This window comes from Monodelphis domestica, chromosome 6 (genome assembly GCF_027887165.1).
Source record: "Monodelphis domestica isolate mMonDom1 chromosome 6, mMonDom1.pri, whole genome shotgun sequence".
NCBI classification, from domain to species: domain Eukaryota; kingdom Metazoa; phylum Chordata; class Mammalia; order Didelphimorphia; family Didelphidae; genus Monodelphis; species Monodelphis domestica.
The window spans coordinates 141,313,353-141,328,889 of record NC_077232.1 but is presented as its reverse complement, the minus strand read 5'-3'; the positions used below and the strand labels follow the sequence as shown (position 1 = coordinate 141,328,889).

The window sequence follows — 15,537 nt, the reverse complement described above, 5'->3', positions numbered from 1 at the left end:
GGCAGAGGTAAAGTGACTTGTCATAGGTTTGCATAGCTAGTAAGACTATCTGAGCTGTCTGAACCCCAATTTGAACTCGGTTCTTCCTGACTTCAGGTCCAATGCTCTATCTACTGAGTCATCTAGCTGAACTATCAAAATGGATATGTCTCCACTTTTATCCAGAATATCATTTTCCCAACCCCTATCACCATGTCATTAAAGACAAAACTAACTTTACTGGTCACATATATTTTAAAAATATAGTCATGGTAATAAATTTTTTTATTTAAACCCTTACCTTCCTCTTGGAGTCAATACTGTGTATTGGCTCCAAGGCAGAAGAGTGGTAAGGGCTAGGCAATGGGGATCAAGTGACTTGCCCAGGGTCACACAGCTGGGAAGTTTCTGAGGCCAGATTTGAACCTAGGACTTCCTGTCTCTAGGCCTGACTCTCAATCCACTGAGCCACCCAGCTGCCCCCAAGGTAATAAATTTTAAGAAGAAGGAACAACGGTCTATGGATTTAACAACAGCCAGCATCTCCGACTAAGGAAAGGACATAGCTTTTCTCCTTAGACAGTAGAGGGAGCAGTTAACATAGCCCCTTCTTTCCCCCTCAATTGAAGAAAGAGAATATCCCTGAGAGATAATCTAACTACACCTGGTCCATTCAGCACAGCAGCATTTCCATCATCCATGGCAACCACAATGGCCACCACACCCTCAGATGCCTCCCAAGCAACAATCAGTAGTTGATCTTCATGGTCTTTCTAAAGGAAAGAGCTAAAGGGGAAAGAGAGAGGAGAGAGCCACAAGCCCACATGCCAGCACCACCTGGACATGGTCCCAAGATGGAGGATGTTCCCTCAACCCTCCTTCCTCACTCCTTTCTGGGTCTTTTCCCCAGAACTCTCCAGATGTCCTAGACACCTTCAAATGGCCCATTCCAGGAACCATTGGTTTTAAAACATCCATTCTTAGCATATTGGGAGGATGTGTGGTGGGGAGGGGAGTGGGAATGTGCACTATAAGGGAAGAGTAAACTTTGACTACTGGTTTTCCTTTTCTGTTGAATAAAGAAGCCAAATGAAAGGCTAAAATGTTTTTCTACAAATAAAAGAAAAATTTCCAGGATTAGAAGGAAATTGGTGGGGAGGGGATATTTTATAGACAATTTCTTGGATAAAGGTCTTATATCTAAAATATAGAGATAAGTTAATCAGATTTATAAGAATCCAAGCCATTCTCCAATTGATAAAAGGTCAAAAGATATGACAGTTTTTGGATGAAGAAATCAAAACCATAAATAACTATATGAAAAAATGCTCTAGATCATTACTGATTAGAGACAAATCAAAATGACTCTCAGATATATCTTACACATATCAGATAGGCTAAAATGACAAAAGGGTTTAGGAGATGTGGAAAAATGGAGACACTAACACACTGTAGGTAGAACTGTGAAATGACCCAAATATTTTGGAGAGCACAGAGTTGCAAATATGTGTATACCTTTTGACTTAGCAATACCACTATTAAAGTTGATTTCCTAAGGTGATCAGGGAAAAAGGAAAAGAACCTCCATGTTCTACAATATTTATAGCAACTCTCTGTCATGACAAGAACTGGAAATTAAGGAGATTGCCCAACAATTGGGGAATGGTTAAACAAGTTGTGGCACCTGGTTGTGATGGAATACTACTGTGTTCTAAAAAATGACGGGCAGGTTAATTTTAGAAAAACATAGACCTACATGAAATTATGAAGAGTGAATTAAGTAGAACCAAGAGAACATTATATACAGCAACAGAAATATTGTTTGAAGAATGACTTGTGCTTTTCCATCTCCAGAGAAAGAAGTGATAAATAGAAACAACCAAGATATAGTTTTATATACACATATATATTTTTTGTTAAATGGTGCCTTTTTAATGCAAGGAGAGGAGGGTGGGAGATAATTGGGGATTTTTATGTAACAGACAAACAAAAACAATAAATTTTTTTTACTAAGAAAAGAAAAAACTCAAATCTGTAACCAGTGATCACATCTTCAGAGAATTCATGGAGTACCCAAGACATTTAGGTGCCTTTGGTCAAGTGACATCATTTTAGGGTGAGATACTGAGTCTAACCCACAAATTGCTGACCTTAGAAGTAAGAACTACCAAGAGCTTCTTACAATTCTTTATGTCAACGGATAAAGATAAAAATCATGGACATGATTCTGCCTGTTACATATCTCCCTAAATGCTTGGTACTTGGGTTACAGGGAGTTCTTTGGCTCTAAGAAAGTAGAGACAGTATAATGAAACGCCATGGAAAGAGAGCATGTGTGTTTGTGTTTCTATTTAATGGAAATCTGGCAGTACAGAGGCAAAAGAAACATGTACAAAATCACAACAAGCACATACAAGGTAATGAATGAATGCCTTGCTTGGTAAAATTGGAATGCTTAGAAACTAGTGGTAACATAGCTCTGATTCTTTATATATGGAGGCATATGTTTTGTTTTGTTTTTTTTTTAACTGTGATGGTGTAGAGATATGGAGGGAAAGGATTGGATTTGAAGAGCAATGGACATTCTCCATTGGCATCCTGACTGCCATTTTCTCTCCATGTGACATTTGATGCTTGTATAAATTGTGCAAGTCACTTAACTTCCTTGGTGGGACCAGATAAATTCTGAGGTCCTTTCCAAGTTCAAGAGCTATGATTGTAAGTCACTTTATCACTATGAGCCTCAGTTTTCTCATCCATAAATTATCATTGCCTCTCAACCTACCTGATCAAGTTGTGAGGGTCCATTGAGATATTTTATATGAAAATTCTAAAGTAGTATTTAAATGTCAGCTATTATTATGTGATAGGAAACCTGTGACGTTTAGTAATAGTAGATAGAAAAATGTAGCAGATAGAATGTAGGAGAGTCTAAATTCAAATCCTGCCTCAGACAATATTATATGGGCAATTATATTATTATAAAACATAAAATTTTATATTTTATTTATAAAAATATATTATACTAGCATCATATGGGCAAGTTACTTAATTTCTCCAGCCTCAGTTTTCTCATCTAAACAATGGGGAAAATAAAAACATTCGCCTCACAAGATTATTAAAAAGTCCAAAATAGACAGCGTATGTAAAACACTTTAACCCTAAAGATTTTGCAAATATTGGTTATTATTAGCATTAAGCCAAATTAGGCCCCGTGGAATACTGTCAAGTTGAGTTTGCAAGCTGGCCACACTTGAAAGGGAAAATAAAAAATAAACTCCTTGTTTTTTTTCCACTTGACACAGAGATAGGGCAGAAGTCAGGAGAAAAGGCATTAGGGGAAGAGTCTTTTCTGTTTGGACACTTTACAGAGAGGCTGTTTCTTTGTCAAAATAAATCCAAGTTGAGTTTTGACAGTTCATGTCTTTGGAAATCTTTCCAATGTGCAATTTTTCCAAGCTAAGAAACATTGAAAAGAAAAAGTGGTAAATCTGAGGAAAGAACATCTGACAGAGAAGAAAATGTCAAATTAGAAGCATCAAGTTCAATATTTTAGGATGTTTTAAGTCTTTTTTGCAGTGTGCTATTCAAAACTGCATGCCCCACTAAAAGGCTATAGATATGGAGTTGTGTTCTGGAAGCTTTCCTTCTGAAGACTGACCGAAAGGTCAGATGATATGAATTTCTCACCTGTGACAAGCACAGGCTATTTTACCTGATCTGAGAAAAAGTCAAGTTGCCTCTTTTGGTCTCAGGGAAAGAGGATGTATTTATTTAACCCAACACTGGATGCCCAGGCTCCACGACCTTCTACTCTTCCCCTGACCCCTCACCAAAACAAACAATTACTAAATGAGTAAGAGGGTTTTATGGAAGATAATAGATTTAATGTTGAAAAGAGACCTTTGGTCCCTAAATAGTCATCAAGTTAACTCCTTAATTTATCAGAGGGAGGAATAGAGACCAAGAGAGGTTCAGTGATTTGCCTCTACTGCAGGAACTAAGTTGATGAGTCAGGATTTGAACCCAGATTCTTGGATTACAATTCCAGGGTCCTTTCAACTTCCAAGCATTTTATAGGTCTTCGAGACAAACTGCCAAAACTGCCACATCTGATTTAGTGTCATCTCTTGGGTCAGAGGGTTTTTCATGACATAAAGAGCCCAGTGACTCTAGGAAACTGTTCTCACTTTTCTGGCCCCTAGCTCCAGATAGGAAATCTGGAGAAATGTATGTTGCGTATCCCTTCGTCTACTGAGTCCAAATCCTTATTTGCAAACATGTCGTTGGTTTTGTCCAATGTCACACAGCTAGTAAATGTCTGAGTCCAGAGCTGGATTCAAGAAGATGAAACCCAGTTCTCTATCCGCCACAATATTACAGAATATTTTATATATCTAATATTATTTAATATTATTCTATTCTATTAATATGTAATAATTATATATAATATGGTTTTTATCAAGCAAAGGAAAAAAAATATATATATATATCCTTGATTGAGCAACCATTGTTCCAAAGATGGATGTAAATCCCCAAATTCCCTTCAGTCCCAAGGACCCCAGATTGAATTCCGGGAAAGTATAAAACTTGCACCTAGCTGGGTGGTGGTGATGGTGGGAGGAGATGCTGCCATGAAGGGAAGAGATGGAAAGATGGAAAGACACAGGCTAGACCTTCTGGGCTCCGCCAGAGAGGGGCAGTGGCAGAATCAGGGCAGGCTGGGAGAGACCCTCAGCTCAGTCTGCCATCTGGTAGTTTCCTCTTTTAACCAGTTATCCTTGATAACCAGGTACTGGGATGAATTCTTTCTAAGTCCCAGGCATCCCACCCTATAATGGCTCTGCTGCTCTCTCTCCATGTATTACAAAAACAGACTGAGGAGACTGCTGGGCACATATGTGACTCTCTTCCCTTTTCCTGCCTTCCCACTGGCTCAGATAAAGACCTTCTCAGACCTGCTCTTTCTCCCGTTTCCTGGGGTCCTTTCTGGGCCAATCGCCAGAACTCTTATTGGCCGCTCAAGTGTCATGTCTTAATAAACTCTGAGGAAACAGGTACCTCCCTTTGAATTGTAATTTTTTTCCAAGGGACATCACAGTCCTGGTGGTCCTCCTTATTTCATCTTACATCCCACAGTTAACCTGAACTCCAGGTAAGGAAATAGTTGCAATGAAAGTGAATTGTATTACCATTTTGGTTTTGCTTTTTTTGGGGGGGAGGGAGGAATTCCCATTTCTGACCAGTTGTAGAATGTATAGGTTTACAACTAGGAGGGATCTTGGAGGTCTTTTAGTCTAGCCTTCTCATTTAACAAACGGGGAGGCTGAGGCCCAGAGAAGCTAAAGTGACCAGAATAAGCACTTAATAAATGTTGAAAGACTGATGAATGAATGAATGACTTTAGTTCAAGTTCAGTTAAACCTTTATACTGTTTTCAGTTATATCAGCAAAACACATTTTAGACACAGTAATTCTTTTATATTTTGGGGCTGATCAAATCTGCTCTTGTGTCCCTTATCAAATCACAAAACCTAGGTCCAAGGCTGGTCAACAAATCTCTCCCCCCTCCCCTCATCTTTTCTCTCTCCCTCACTTTCTCCCACTCTCCCTCTCTCTCCCCCCTCTAACTTCTCCCTCTCTGTTCTCTCTCTCCTCCTTTTGCTCCCTCCCTCTCCCCCTCTCTCTTCTTTTTGCTCCCCTTATCCCCTCCCTCCCACCTCTCATCCCCCTTCCTCCCTCCTTTATTCTTCTTATTCCTCACTCCCTCTTTCTCCCCTTCCCCCTTTCTCTCTCCTCCTCCCCTCTTTCCCTTTCTTTCTCCCTCCCTCTCTCCCTCCTTCTCTCTCCCTCTCTCTCCCCCATCTCTCCTCCTCTTTCTTTCTCTCCCTTTCTCTCTCTTCCTATCTCTCCCTCTCTTTCTCCCCCTCTCTCTCTCCTCCTCCTTCTTTCTCCTTCTTTCTCCCTATCTCTCCTCCTCTTTCTCTCTTCCTTTCTTTCTCTCTCCCTATCTCTCTCCCCCTCTCCCTCTCCTTTTCTCTTTCTCTCTCTCTCTTTCAACTCTTGATCTTTCCACAATCTCTTTTATTTTAGAAATTCCTCATTTTTTTGACTGAACCACAGAATCATTAGTTGGAAAATAACCCAAAGTATAAGCCTTTCTCCAGCATACCCAACCAGTGTTCAGAGCTATTGTTGGGACGAGTACTAACAAAAGAGAATTCACTACCATCATGAGACTGCTTATTCTATTTGGGGACAGCTCTAATCGTTCTTCTACATGTCAGGATAAAATCTGTCTCCCTGTAACCTCCAACCATGGGTTCCACCTCTAACTTTTGGGCCCAAGTAGAATAAGGGTAATCTCTCTTGCACATGATAATCCTTTAAATATTTGAAAACAATTATCTTGTGTCTCTGACCCTGCCAGGACCACCATGTTTTCTTTCCTTGTGATTAAACCTCCATTTACCAACTTACCTTTCGTTCACCCTTCCAAAGAATGTATTTCATGGTTGATCTCAAGTATTTGAGGTAAGGAGCTAAAGTTATTTTGAAAATTGCACAAGACCCCAGAAAATGTTAGTTGCCCTTTTGGGAATTATCTTCTAGCTTCTCCTGTGTTACCTTCCAATTCCTTCCGTCTCTGTTCTTATTTCAAGCCTCATTTTCACCTGATAGTATAACTTAAACTTCAGCCTCAGAACTTGAAGGGACCTCAGAGACCTCACCTATACCATGGAAATCTCTTCTATTAAAAAAATCCCCAAATTACAGTCTCTCCTTGAAGACTCTCCCTGTGATGAAAAGGGTTATTTACTGTGGTTGTAATGTCACACTTATTCAGAGCCGTAACTCCTGATTCTGACAGGAAGATTCAGTTGTTGAGGGAGGCTGGAAGGCTTTGAAGCTGCTGTGAGGGGAGCAGCCAGTGGAGAGGATGGTTAGATGGGTGCTGGAGGAGCTTCAATGGGGTGTGCCCTTCCGGAGGAGCTTCTTATCTTAAAGTGTTCTTTTAGCTGACTAGGTGTTAAACTGGCTGTTTCTCTGTTGTACAAGGATCTGAAGGCTCACAGGGTTGCAGATTTAAAGTTGGAATGAGTGTCAAAGGTCAATGAATCCAGTCCTCTGTTGTAAGGATATAGGATTAGCTCTTGCCACAAAGCAGGAGGAAATCCTAGAAGGCAAGGAAAGGATTCCCGAACTCTCAAGAGGACACAGTCAGTTTGCTTCTCCAGAGGAGACAGGGCAGTGGGTGGGTGATCTTCCTTCAAGCAAATTCATCTACTGAGAAGTGTTTGAGTTGGGTTAACACTTCACAGGTGGACTGTGTGGGTTAAACCATTACTCCCCTTCTTGTTCCTGTGTGTTGCTGCTGATTTCTACTGGGACTTCTGCCTGACTCAAGAGGACAACAGTCTGTGACTGTACCTTCAAGTACAGTCCTTGTTCCTGTACCTTTGGTACTTGTTCCTGTACCTACAAGTCCGTCCCTAAATTTAATAGAGTAATTAAGGAGTTAATTAGAATAGTTATAGGAAATAGACTTCTAGGTAGTGAAATCATTAGTTAGAGGGGTTTAGTGCTCAGACTTTGGGGGTTAAGATCAGATCTTCCCAATTCCCTTCCCTTCTTTCCCTTAGCTTAAATAAACTGTTATTTGTTATAATTATAGGTTTTACCCATTATTTTAATATACCCATTTTACCTCTCATTTTACAGATAAAGAAACTGATCTCCAGAAAGATTAAAGACTCAGAGGGTCATACAGGAGTAAAAGAAGTTCAAGTCCTGTCAGATCTCTCTCTGTTTTGATGCCTGGTGGAGAAAACCTGGACACCTGACCCTAGTTACAGCTCTCTTCTTATTGCTATATTCTTAAAATACTATAAAAGTCTAACCGAAAGGCATATTTCTAAATGTCTTTTGTCATGTTACTAGCTTTATATGATACAGTAAGGTTTATAAAAGCAGTTTCTTCTCCAGAAAACCCTGTTTTATAAATGAGAAAACTTGGACAGAAAGGGGTCACTTAACTTTCCCAAGGTCATACCAACAACAAAATGCCCTCACAAGCTGAACTCTACTCTCCCAAACAGTTAACAAACAACATTTAATGTAGCAGCATCCCCCAGACCACTGGTTTAGGCAAATCATAAACTCTCTCTGATCTCCTGTTCCTTCTCTGTAAAATGAAGTTGGACTAGAGGCCTCCACAGTCACTACCAGCTTAGGTCTGTGGTCTTTTTTATACTAACATTTACCTAGGGAAGAGTTAGTAGTTCAGGTGAGAAAAGAGCAAAATTATCTTTGGTCCTAGTGGGTCCCTGACCTTAGATGATCCAAAGAAGTAAGAACCACAGAGGTTCCAGACACTGAATTTTGTGGGAAGTGCCAAGGAGACACCAGCCTGAAAACTGGAAAAGTCAGTTCTGAGCACTGGCCGGAGAACTGGGCCAAGCCTTGGCTCTAGGACCAGATAAATGGTAGGAAAACAAACTTAGGTGACCTTTCCAGATTCCTTTTAGCCTAGTGTTCTATAATTACCATTTGTTTAATCAATATATTTGTATTTCTCAAAACAACTCAGGGAGATTATTTGGGATTATCATAAGCAAGTAGAGCCTCAGTGAAGTTACCTTCAAGCAATTTGTTCAAGGTGATGAGGTAAAAACTGCAATTCATAACTCCCAGATTCTGTTTCCAAATGAATTCACTAGGGCAGGGGTCCTTAATCTGGGGCATGCAAGATGAGTTTTTAAGATATAAAGAGATAGACAGACAGATAGAGAGATAGATAGGCAGAAATTAGAGAGAGAGAAAGATAGACAGACAGAAAGATAGAGACAGACAGAAAGATAGAAATATAGAGACAGAAAGATAGAAAAATAGACAGAAAGACAGATAGACAGACAGACAGAAAGATAGATAGATGATAGAAAGACAGATACAGACAGAACAAAAGTTAGAAATATAGATTGACAGATAGAAAGATAGATAGGTGGAGAGAGAGAGAGAGAGAGATCTGCATTTCAACAATTGATTTCCTTTGTAATCTCATTTCTTTATTTTATGCCTTTAAAAACATCATTCTGAGAAGGGATTTATAGGCTCCAAGAGACTGCCAAAGGGGCTCCATGACACATACGAAATGGTTAAGAACTCCTGTATTAGGGACTTCACTCCCAATGAATGAATGGGAAGTTTCATGACCTTTTTACATGCTGGCTTATATTTCTCCATCACCATCTACACACACCAGGATCCCTAGTCCAGGGACCACATAACTCAAAAATCAGTGGGTACCCTTGCCATGTAGTGAAACATACCAAAACTCTTTTTCCCCAAGGAAGAGTGTTGAGAGCAGGAGCACAAAGAAATTTGACCTCAGAGCCATGGGAAAGGCAGTTGCCTGGGGGGAATAAAAGAGTGGAGGTGAAGCACACCTTTATCCTCAACATAGTTGATAGAGGTAGCTAGAAGTCCAAGCTTTGCTACCAACTAGTTATGTGACCTTGAGCTGGTCACTCTGCCACTCCAAGCTTCCATTCCTATAAAAATAGAAGGGGCAGAACGCCCATGACCTTTCCAACTCAAATATTCTAACATATAAATCTCCAAGAAAGTAATGTCCTAGAATAAGGTCAAGAAGAAACCTGGGAAGGTTTTCTTTTTCTTTCTTTCCTTTTTTTTTGAAGGGAGAAGAGGTGGGAAGGAGGGGGGGGGGGAAGCTTGATAATTGAAAAAAAATTACAACCAGAAGAAAGAGTGCTTTGGGAGAAAGGCTGTGTGTATCTGGAGAAATGCAGCCTCAGTTAAAAATTACAAAATTGTGTCTCCAAACTGGGCTGTCCCCTGGTTGGACATGTCAATACCGTTACAAGGTCGGAATCTCAAGGTGGAGGAACAAGCCATCAGCAAGTTAAAGAGGCAGGAGCCAAGCTCTCTCAAGGAAAACAAAGGGAACACTCCAACCCACAAAGGCTGGTCGGAAAGAACCCTTCCCCCACCTCACCTGCCAGTCCTTGAGCTTCTCAGCAGAGAGCTCCAAACAATCAGGCCACAGGCAATAACTGTACCTCATTACCAATTGAATGGGTCACTTCACAGGCAAATGCTTTCCTTATGAATCAGGTCTGAGGCTTTCTTCATCCTGAAATCCATTTCCTCTGGTAACTTCCCTAACCCAGGTGCACCTCACTTTACACAATAGATGTGTTCCTAAGGAAAGTTGCATGGAAATTGATTTTCTGAAAGTTGAATGATATTTCAAATGTACCAGAGGAATTTGATAATTAAAAAAAAATTTTAATCAGATATCTCTTTTTCCTCCATGTAGGGAACTACCAATGAGAGAATTTCCTTAAAGGAATCAGATCAACACCTGTTCTGCACCTTATGGTTTTAGAAAGTTGCCCTGAGCTGGGAGTCCCTAAGTGATTTGCCCAGGGTCATACAGTCTTAGGGTCTTAGACTAGGATTGGACCTGCATGTCCCTCAGTCTCAGAGTAGCTCTCTATCCATTAAGCCAAGGAGACTTCTAAGAATTTGATATTTAAAATGTTGGAGGGGATGTGGCAAAGTTGGGACATTAATGCATTGCTGGTGGAGTTGTGAATTGATCTAACCATTCTGGATGGCAATTTCGACCTATACCCAAAAGGTGCTAAAAGACTGTCTGCCCTTTGATCCAGCCATAGCACTGCTGGGTTTGTACCCCAAAGAGATCATAAGGAAAAAGACTTGTGCAAGAATATTCATAGCTGCGCTCTTTGTGGTGGCCAAAAATTGGAAAATGAGGGGATGCCCTTCAATTGGGGAATGGCTGAACAAATTGTGGTATCTGTTGGTGATGGAATATTATTGTGGTCAAAGGAATAATAAAGTGGAGGAATTCCATGGAGACTGGAACAACCTCCAGGAAGTGATGCAGAGCGAAAGGAGCAGAACCAGGAAAACATTGTACATGGAGACTGATACACTGTGGTGCAATTGAATGTAATGGACTTCTCTACTAGCAGCAATGTAATGATCCAGGACAATTCTGAGGGACTGATGAGAAAGAACGCTATCCACATCCAGAGGAAGAAATGTGGGAGTAGAAACATATAAGAAAAACTACTTGATCACATGGGTCAATGGGGATATGATTAGGGATGTAGACTCTAAATGATCACCCTGGTGCAAATATCAATAATATGGAAATAGGTCTTGAGGGAGGCCAGAAAATGGCCAACCTTGAGAAAACAGGAAGGCCTAACAAGTTGACCTGTCAGAACCGTAAATATGCCAAATCCTAGCAGGAAGGCCTAATGAGCTGGTCAGCCTTGAGAAACTGGTCAGAACCATGCCAAACCGCCAGCTGCAGTAGGTACCAGATAAAGGCCAGGAGGACCCCAATAAATATGTCAAACAACAGGCCAGGAAGACCCCAATAATATAGAATTGCCAAAGTTCCAAGAATAGTAGGAAGCAGACAAGAGCCATACATGCAGGAAAAATTCCAAGGATGGTATATAATAGATAAGGTGGCTAGAAAACCATGCCCACAGAAAAGTATAAAAAGCCCAGCCTGTCAGAAGCAACTCGGAACTCTGAGGATAGAGGTTCCCACTGATGTGCATATCAGTTCAATAAATGGCTCCTCTCTGCCAGTTTGCATTGTTCATGGACTTCCATGGTGGTGGGTGAAATCCCGGACCTTAACAGTCTTGATCAATGACACATGTAAAACCCAGATGAATTGCTAATTGGCTATAGGAAAGGGGTGGGAGAAGGGGAGGAAAAGAACATGAATTATGTAACCATGGGAAATTTTTCTTAATTAATTAAATAACATTTTAAAAAGAATTTTATATTAAAAAGAATTTAAGTAAAAAAAAACCCAACAATTACAGAAACCTCCCACCACCAATTTACATTTTATAAGCTGAATTTTGCATAGGGCTCTTTTTTAGTGGCATAGGCAAACACAAATCAGCAAATAATTCAAATAATGCTCTACTCACTAATAATACAATGGTTAACTGTAAAATATATGAGTAGTGTCCTTTTTTAACCTTTCACTTGAGAGCAGCATTCTTCTAGAAGAGGCTATCCTATTGCTTTATTCTAAGAGTTGTCTTTTTTAATTGGTAAATTTTGTGCAGTTATATCTCTGGGATATCATCTCTACCTTGTATTATAGGACAATGGAAAAGAATGCCATGGGGGCAGAGCCAAGATGGCTAAGTGAATAGAACATTTCTCCTGAATTCTCACTACCCAGACCTCTAAACAACTTATGAAAAAATGGATCAAGTCAAATTTTGAACAAATTAACAAAAAAAGAAAAGGTCACAGTGACCCATTTTTCTAGGGCAACTTCAAACGAAAGAGAAGTCTTTCAGCAGTGGGGTAGAAACTGGCCAGTAGCATGTCTATCAGAAGCAGCTTGGAGATGGCAGCATCAGTGATAGCAATGGTGGTTTTTGTGCTTGAGGATGGTAAAGGGACCAAATACTTGGTCAGAAAAATATTACAGTGGAACCCTGTATTAGTGCTGGACAAAGGACCAAGTGCCATTTGGCAGCCACTTTGTCTTTATTTGATGTAAATAACAAATTTCCACATAAGTTTTCTGTAGGTATATGATTCATGTTGTTTCTTGGCAGCTCTTTTGACCATCATTCAATTCTGGGTATCATTTCCAGGGTAGAAAGGAACAGTTACAGTATGCAGTCATCAGGAAGCAGACATTCTACCTGGATAAGGTAGCTCAGAGCACAAACCAGGAAGACAGTGACAAAATCTCTCTCTGGTTTGCATGACCTTGGAAGCTCTGAAAATATTCAGAACTCAGCTCCAGCCATAAAAACTCAGGCTATCCATTTCCTACCAGAGGTGGCCAAAAAGAGCCCAACTCTAATATAAAGTCCAAAGTCAATAAATAAGCAGGAAAAATTAGTAAACAATAAAAAAGGAACATGACCATAAAAAAGTTCTATGATATGAGAGAAGTTTGACACAAAATTAGAAGAAAACAATGACTTGAAACATCTACAAGTAAAATCTAAAAGAAAGAAGATTGGGCATACACCCAACAAGGATTCCTAAAAGTGCTAAAGAAAGAGATTTTTTTAAAAGAGCAAAAAAAAAATTTTTTTTTAAGTCAAATAAGAGCAGTAAAGGAAATACTGAGAAAAAAATGAGGAATGCAAGAAAATTATAAAAAGAGAACCAACAGCTTGGTAAAAGAGGTAAAGGGTAGCTAGCTAGAGCAGTGCATAAAGCACCAAGCTTGGAGTCAGAAGGACCTGGGTTCAAAGCTGGCCTCAGACACTTCCTAGCTGTGTGACCCTGGGCAAATCACTTAACCTCAATTGCCTGACCTTACACTTGTCTATTTTAGAATTGATACTAAGACAGAAGGTAAGTGTTAAAAAAAAAAAAGGTATAAACTCTCACTGAGGAAAATAACTCCCTAAAAATCACAATTGGTCAAATGGAAGCTAATGACTACATTAGACATCAAGAAATAATAAAAGAAAGTCAAAAGACTGAAAAATAGAAGATGTGAGCTATTTCACCAGAAAAACAATTGTCTTGAAAACAAGATCAAGGTCAGGTAAATTTAATTATTGGACTATCTGAAAACCATATTTTTTTCAAAATAGCCTATATGTCATATTTTTTTAAAAATTATAAAGGAAAACTACCTACGTATTATAGAATCAGAGGGCAAAGTAGAAATTTGAAGAACTCACCAATCACCCCCTAAAAAAGATTCCCCAGGAAAATTATAGCCAAGTTACAGTGCTCCCAAATCAGGTAGGAAATACTATAAATAGCCAGAAAGAAGAAATTCAATAATACTACAGTCAGGATCACACAAAATTTAACAGTTACCACTATAAATGAACAGAGGGCTTGGAATATGATATTCTGGCAGGCAATGGAGCTTGGATTATAATTTAAAAAATAACCTACCCAACAAAACTAAGTATAATTTTATAGAGGGAAAATAGATATTTAATAAAAGAGAAGACTTTCAAGTATTCCTGTTGAAAAGACCAGAGCTTGGTCTCAGACACTTCCTAGTTGTGTGACCTGGACAAATCATTTAACCCCATTGCCTAGCCATTACCACTCTTCTGCCTTGGAACCAATACATAGAATTGGTTCCAAAACAGAAGGTAAGGCTTTAAAAAAACAACAACATCTAAACTGGTTCAAAGAAGAAGTAATATGTCTACATACACAACTGAATATAAAAATTTATTTTAAGCAACAGGGAAGTAGGGGAAGAGGATAAGAGAAAGGGTTCATGATAACCGGGAGAGTAACTTAAGAGAGGCAGTGAAAAGGTTTTTTATTGAGATGACAGGGCCAAAAAAATCCTATAAATACAAAAGAATATGATAGAGGGAAATATACAGGTAGTAATCATAACTATGGATGCAACTCATTAAATAGAATTAAAATAAAGAGCTAGAGCAGAATCTATTATGCTTCAGCTGAAAAAAAAAGGGCAAGTATAGCAATCATAACCTCAGACAAAGAAAAAGCAAAAATAGACCAAATTTAAAGAGATAATCAGGGAAACTACATTTTGATAAAAATTTCAAGATAATGTAGTAATATCAACATATATGCACATTTATGAATATACATGCACCAATTAGCATTACATCCAAATTCTTGGAGGCAAAATTAAATGAGTTACAGTAAGGAAAAGATGGTAAAATTATACTATTGGGGACACCTCAATTTGTCCCTCTCAAAACTAGATAAATCTAAAGATAAACAAGAAAGAAATTAAGGAGATGAATAAAATTTCAGAAAAATTAGATAGACCTTTGGAGAATATTGAATGTGTAATAGGGAAGGTTATGGGAAGGTTAAACAGAAGGGATCACACTAACAGTATATAAAAAGAGGTTTCTTTAACTAAATAGGGATAAGGGATTTTGAAGGGGTTCAGGAAATTACTTACTACTAATAACCCACTCAGGTATTAATTCTTAGATTTTCTAAATAAACCTTAACTTAACTAATTAACCTAGTAGAAGATACAAGGGTTAGTAATATCCACAGGGACAGATTCTTACAAACTCCAGAGTCCTTGGTTGGGTCAAAACAGCAGGATCAAGATGTAGGGTCCTCACAAGGTCCAGGAAGGGAAGAAGTTCACACCCATTCACAACTGTCCACCAGAGTAAAGGGGAACACTCACTCAATCTTAAAAGATAATCCAAGTCCTTGGCAGCTCCTAAATTGGCTTCTTCAGGGAGACCCTTTGGCACACAGCCTCTCAGTCTGCCACCCAGTTTAAGAGAGCTTCCCAACTGTCCTAGAATGCTGATCCAGTCAGCTCTGTGGAATCCTGGTTTTGCAACATCCCAGGCTGTCAGCCTGCTTTGCTATACCCTGCTAGAAATCCTTTCTTGCAAATGGAAATTGAAAGATATATATATATACCTTCTTCTCAGCTATAAATGATACCTTCACAAAAACTTACCATGTATTAGAGCATGAAAACCTTACAAACTAAAACAGAATAGTATAAATATTTAATCC

At 39.1% G+C, this 15,537-nt stretch overlaps 1 long non-coding RNA gene across 1 annotated transcript in view; it reads right to left on the bottom strand.

The window, feature by feature from the left end:
- LOC103101966 (uncharacterized) overlaps window positions 1-15,308 on the bottom strand; it is a 30,493-nt gene extending 15,185 nt beyond the window's left edge. The window contains exon 1 of the long non-coding RNA XR_008912873.1: window positions 15,194-15,308. This is a non-coding gene — a long non-coding RNA (uncharacterized LOC103101966). The remainder of the gene's footprint in view (window positions 1-15,193) is intronic.
- Window positions 15,309-15,537: the final 229 nt, after the last annotated feature.